Genomic DNA, 6,507 nt, shown 5'->3' on the forward strand with positions numbered 1-6,507 from the left:
TCCTGCTGCATCATGGTGACACTGGCAGGGACCACCTCTGTAAGTTTCCTGATCACTGTACTCTCCTTACACAGGGTTCTCTGTTAAGGCCTGGGCTTGGTGACTGAAAGCTCAGCCTAGAAATACAGAAATCATCTCAGGGACTTCCTCTACTGCCTACATTATTTTACCTGGTCCAGCTCCCCACCATGCAGGTGTTACACTTGCCATCCTGTTACTGCAGAATTGTTTATTGGGAAAATGGATACAATCACTGCACCCTTTTCAGACACCCTCATCTTGAAATGCCTTTGTTTCAGTTCATCTAGTTGCTCAGGATTTTGGGATCTTAGACAAATGTAAACAATTCCTTCATTTCTGAATTTGTTGAATCATTTTTGCTTTGCATCACCACATCAAATATTTACATCTTTATGGTTTTTTTCTTAAATACTCTCAGGAATATTCACTGAAGGAAAAAGGAAAAACATTCACAGGAAGGAAAAATGTAATAAATCCTGTGTAATAAATATTCTGACATTTGAAATCAAATAAATGCTAAAATAACTGAGTAACTGAAGTACTCTGTGGTAGAGCCACATAACTAAAAATGCCCATTTTAAGTAGTGTGCTAAGAGCTGGATCATGGACAGAGAGCATGTTCATCCAGCTAAGTGGTCTGATGAGACTAGTCTGGTCCCTCTTCCCATTAATAAAGCATTCTAATAAAGCAGGAGGTAAGAATCCAGCTGTGAAGAATTCCTTTGAGTTGGTGTTATGCAGTTAGGACAAAGGACATGATGTTATATCAGAGATAAACTACAAAAATAGAGTGAACTTTAAATAGATTGTAACCACAACGGGTTTCCAAAAACAACTACAGAGAGAATAGGGAAAGGCATTGAGGAATTACTAGCTCCCATCCATCCTTACAGGATAACTTGAACTTTTGCTGGTCCGTTTGGAGTGTGCTGGGTCTCTGCTGCTGCTCTGAATTGACCTGATCCTGCAGCTTTTTTTAGTATCTGCAGAGCTGTTTCTCAGTTATTTTTCAGTGGCATTAAAAATAATTTGCTATTGTCTAGGAAAAAGAGAAACAGAAAATCTGCTGAGATCAAATAATTTTTCACATAAATATGAAATGTATATTAATTCTACTATATGGAGTTTGATCAAATAAATATTAAGGCTTATGGGGTATTTTGAACCTGAATTGTCTTCTACCTCAGATCAAACTGCTTCTACTCAAAGCTGCCCATAAGATGGACAGTAGTGGTCTAGGGGAATTTCTCTGTTAGTTTCTTCTCATATGTATGAATGCTGGCATTTTGGTTACACTGGATACCTTAGTGATCTTTTACATTCCCAAGAGTTCTGAGCAAAAAAATAAAAGTGCGATAGAAAGGCCACAAAAAAAGGCTTGTTGGGAACACTGAATATAAAAGTAAAACTGAGAAACAGTATGAAAGTAGATAATAGAGTCTAATGTTAAAAACCCTGCAAGGTGTTTCATGTGGGGTTTTTTCTCTTTTTTTTAAATAGAATCCCCCCTTCAGAAATAGCTAGGGAACTATATAGCCAGAGAGGGGCACTCTCAAAACTCTTCATTTCATTGACACCATCCTTGTTAAGATAGAAAAGTTTAATCTTTATTATTGTAAAATGGATCTAGAAACTTCAAAGCAAAAAGTCCTTTTCTTAGTATTTAGAAATGTTGACTTCCAAGCTTAGTGGAAACTGAGTTATAGGGGAGGGATGTGCAACAATGAGGAATCACAAACAAAACTGATGTGAGTTTTTCTGACTGCCCAGGCAGGAATTGGGGCCCATGCAGCTGAGAGAGGAAGCAACCTTGTGATTTACATCTGTCTGAAAACATGAGAGGGAAGATTTTCATTTTATTAGGCCTTTACACCCATCTCTGGAAATACGCCTTGTCTGTTCCATTGTGTAAAATACCCTTTGGTGAACTTGGCTTGTCTTATCTTATGGCTGAAACGCTTGGTTATTCTGAGTCATTAACAAGGATCCTGATAAACCTGCAGTGGAGTTACAGCATATTTATCTGAACAGGAAGGTAGAGCCTGGTGTAACCTCTTCACTGTTCTCCAGGAAGACTGGGTGAAAAGGACAATTATGTGGGAAGCCACATACAGACTTATATGAATATGTGTGTGTAGGAACCCCTTTTCCTCTGTCTGCCTTTCCTTCATATGGCCTTGAAGAAGCTGATGAACCTTTTCAGCTCCTCAATCTGTCTGAGATCCTGAGCTGAAATCCTGGCAAGCAGGTGTTCCCACACGTGTGTGGAGAGACACATGTTTCTGCTGCTTTCCCTCAGTAGGTTGAAAGCCAGTGAGGAAGGCTATTGTCTGCAAGCACCCAAATGTGCGGTACCTGAGCATCCCCAAGAGGCAGAATGCAAGCACCGTGGGGGTGAAACAGCACTGTCTTTGGGTAATAAAGCACAGGCCCAGCAGGATCCCATTTGCCTTGAGCAGAGACTGCTTCACCCCAAGAAAGAGCCTGTGCAAGGAAAGGTGTGGGACGACAGGGAGGGAGACCTGGTGGCTGCAGAGGGGATGAGCCTGGGGGAGCCCCAGGGGCTGTGGGCATTGTAACCCTGTATGTTCCCACTCTCTGCACTTGCCGAGTGGGAGGAGAAGCTCAGGGTGTGAGAATGAGCACAGGCTGCAGTTTAGGATGGCATCCTTAACATGACAGATACAGGCACTCTTCAGTGCGGTCACTATTGGTCTGATTTTTCCTATCCTATGAGGAGAGAAACAGGATCCTCTTTGCTACTGTTTTGCTTTTCCTTTCACTCTCCATGTTTCTTTTTCCCCTCATTTTGATTTTCACTTCTTTCCTCATGTGTCCGTTTTCCTCTGCTATTTCAGCTGCTGTCCTAGCAATGAGTACAGATTCCCCTGGTTGTTGTATCCTACAGTTCCAAGTGCTGCATTTATTTATATTTGGTTTTGGGGTCAAGATGGTAAAAATAGCTTAGAGTCCATGGAAATAGTGAGGGAGTGAAGTGTAATGCATTGTGCATTGCTTTAATGGATTGCCAAAAGGTGGAAACCCTGTTGATTGGAATTGACTTTTCCCATGTCTCAAAGTCAGCCTAAAACTTGCTAAGTTGATCTGAAGGCCTGGGAAAGGACATATTTCATTGAGTACATTTGCCACCTTTTTGAAAGAAAAAGAAGAAATCTGGAAGAAGAGGAAGGGGAAGATAAAAGAAGAAGATGAAAGTGGGTGTGGGAAGAAGAAGAAAGATTAATAAAGTGAAGGGAAAAAAGCCAACAGCAACAAAAGCCAAAAATACAGGAACTGTCAGAGAAAAATCTACATGTAATTTAGTGTCCTGACCTGGAATGTAATTGTACCATGTGTGGGAGAGGGAAGCCTCAGCATCTCTAATTGCCCCATAAAGAGGTCTCACTCTGATCTTAAAAAAATCCACTATTTATTTAATCTCCAAAACTGAGCTCTGATGTCCTCTCTAATTCCTGCCATCTTCTGCTGTGAACCAAGCCTTACCATTAACATCTGTGCAATATGCTTTGAGCTGCTACTGCCTGGTTCCCTCTTGCAGTCTCTGCTGTGGGGTCACCAGTTAGCAGAGGCTCAGGTAGTCCCTAAATGCAGGGTTGTGGAGATCCCTTCCCCTTCTCCTGGCATGGAGAGTGAAAGAAAAGGCTGCGGTAGGCAGTCTCCTGGCCTTAGGTGTGAAGCTGACTGGTTTGCACCCCTGCTGCTTAAGGCTATCTAGTCTTCACAGTTTTGTCTGGGGGACAAATATTTGGTACAATATGAAGCTGCCTCAAGCAATGAGATAACACGCTGGGTGGATGATTGCTGCCCAAGCTTGTTCACTTTACGCACTCTTTTATTTAGCAAGAGGCATGTGTCTGTAGGGATCTTAAACCTAGGCCATGGTTTTCTGAATAACTATCAGTGCTGTTACAGAGATGGTGCCCTGAGGTGCCTGCAAACTGGGTGATGTCACTGCCCCATTGCATACAGGGTTCCAAGGAGGACTTTGAGGTTTTTAAGTGATTATATGATGCAACAGCAGAGGTTATCTAGGGTGTTGCAGTAAAGTTTTAACTTTCCAGGATTCAGTCAGAGTAGGTATTGATTGAAATGTCTCATGCTGTTATCCAGGCATGTATAAATGGTAGTCTAATGCCACATGTGTAGAGAGAGTGTGTGTGCCTTCCTCTTTAGACTACATAGTTTTCATTCCGTGTCCAAAATAGCTGTGACATTTGGGCTGCTAAACAGAGCTCCCAGGGAAGATGCTTGTGATTGTAATTTGGTTGTACTTGTATGTCTCTTTCTCCTCTGCTCCCCTTTCATCATCACTTTTGCATCTGCTCTCTCCCTGGCTTGCTCCCTTTACACTCTTCCCCCTCCTTCTTTCTGTTCTCCGTGTCTATTTTTACTGCTTCTGTCCTTCTCATCAGTCAACATATTCCTTGGCTTCTTTCCCAATATTAAAGAGTATAATTTTTTATTGTATGCATAGGATAAAATGATGGTTTGACCCAGAGATCTGTTCTCAAAGATTTAAAGGCATTCTTTCATGAGGTTACAGTCACAGGCTTTGTGTACAAACCCATCATCTTCCTGTCCTTAGATGTGCTCAGCTCTCACAGCCCATGAAGCTGAAGTTCCAGGAAAACCATGCGGAAGCTAGGAATTGCTTGCTGTAGAATTAATGCACTAATGCACACTCCCATGAATCCGTCACTGGGGTTTTTCTTTGACAAACTGGAGTTTTGAAGTACACTGATATGGTGGCAAATACTGATAAGCTGGTTTTGGACAGAAAACTTAAAATGCAGGTTAACACTGAGGAACCAAGGTCGCTTTGACATCACATATGCCAGGTGGTGGAAATTATTTCACTGAATGAATCTTTGCCCATATGACCAGCAGTGTAGCTGCAGAGAATGTTAGGGAGACACCCAGATGTGCTTGGCCATGACTGTAGCACTGCTCTCTCTCAGCTACAATGCTTTCTGACTTCTGGTCTGACAGACTACGATGCACATGCTGTGCATGACAAGAGCATAATGGACAGGGATGTGTGAAATTTTGCAAAGGGCTAGTAGACCTTGCTTCCTTTTGGGAAAGAAAGAAGCTCCAGATGCAAACTTGCAATAGTGGACTCTGAATCTGAATTCTCTCAACTGAATCTGGTCTGGCTCCACTGATTAGCAAAGAACTGGCTGCAGTAATTACACCAATGGATTTCTGAAACAGGTGGAATTCTGGGCACAGCTACATTGGTGCATAGCTTACAAGGGACTGACTAACCCTCATGATTCAGAGCTGAGCTAATATTCTCTAGTGTAAGAGTGGGAGGTGTCCCTGCAGAGGGGTTGGAACTAGATCTCCAAGGTCCCTCTCAACCCAAACCACTCTATGATTCTATGGTAATATTTAACAGGGATAAAACCAAGACTTTTTTACTGGGGTAAGGCTTGAAGAGCAGTGATTGTTTCATACACCCTTTAGTGGAGCTGTGAGAGCAGCACACAGCCTGATTATCAGGCACTGTCCCCATTTCTTGTCCTTATGGTGTTCCCTACAGAAGCAATCTAGTCCCCAGTCACTGGAAGCTGTCGGAGTCAACAATATCACCTTCAACATCTCAGCATGATTGACTTCCCAGTTAGCCCTTTTGGGACAAAAGAACTTCTCTTGTTTGAAACCACCCATCAGAGTGTTTGTTCCCCATCTCCACCTGGACCCAAAGGTGATACATTCATGGCCTCTAAGCTTGAGTACTACAAAATAGCATAACCAGGCATCAAATAAAATTCCTTCAAAAACATATTCTGATGCAAGCACAGAAGTGTACTCACCTAGAAATCTGCATCTTCACCACAGCATCAGTTTTCATGCCAGATCACCTGTATAGTAATCAAAGCCTTCCTTGAGTTGCATCTGTTTTTAAAATTGTACTTTGTTTCAAAATCACTGACATCCATAGTCAAAGCTGTAGGTAACCAGACAAGGGATTGCAGGAGACATCTTTGGTAGATTCTGTCCCTCAGCTCCTAATCATAAAAGAATAGTGTCCATGGACCTCATGATCCTGAGCAACGTTCAAAAAATCCCACTATTGCATGTCTGATTTGATTCATGGTGTCCTGCACAAGATATGCTCATTACACAAAATATGCACCCCAGTCCTGGCTCTCTCTTCCCTTCTCCCCCTTCTCAAACAAACAGTTGAGTAGGAAAGTGAGATAGTTTGTTTTCCATTCATTTTTGAGGAAGAAACACTGTCATTTATCTTTTAAGTATTTTGAAGACTTCGTGGAATTCAAATTAGCAAGGTCATAACCCTTCTTGAACAGGTAGATCAAACTTTAAAAAAAAATCTTGGATTTTTGATGGTTGCATTTTGGGACTCTGACTTTATGCCACAGAAGGAAAAGGCTCTTGGGAACTGTGTGTACAGATGCTGAAGTAGCACCTTGGAGAAGTAATTAAACTGCCGCGGCA

The sequence above is a fragment of the Lichenostomus cassidix genome, chromosome 3 (genome assembly GCF_008360975.1).
Source record: "Lichenostomus cassidix isolate B80296 chromosome 3, HeHo_3.0, whole genome shotgun sequence".
NCBI lineage: Eukaryota > Metazoa > Chordata > Aves > Passeriformes > Meliphagidae > Lichenostomus > Lichenostomus cassidix.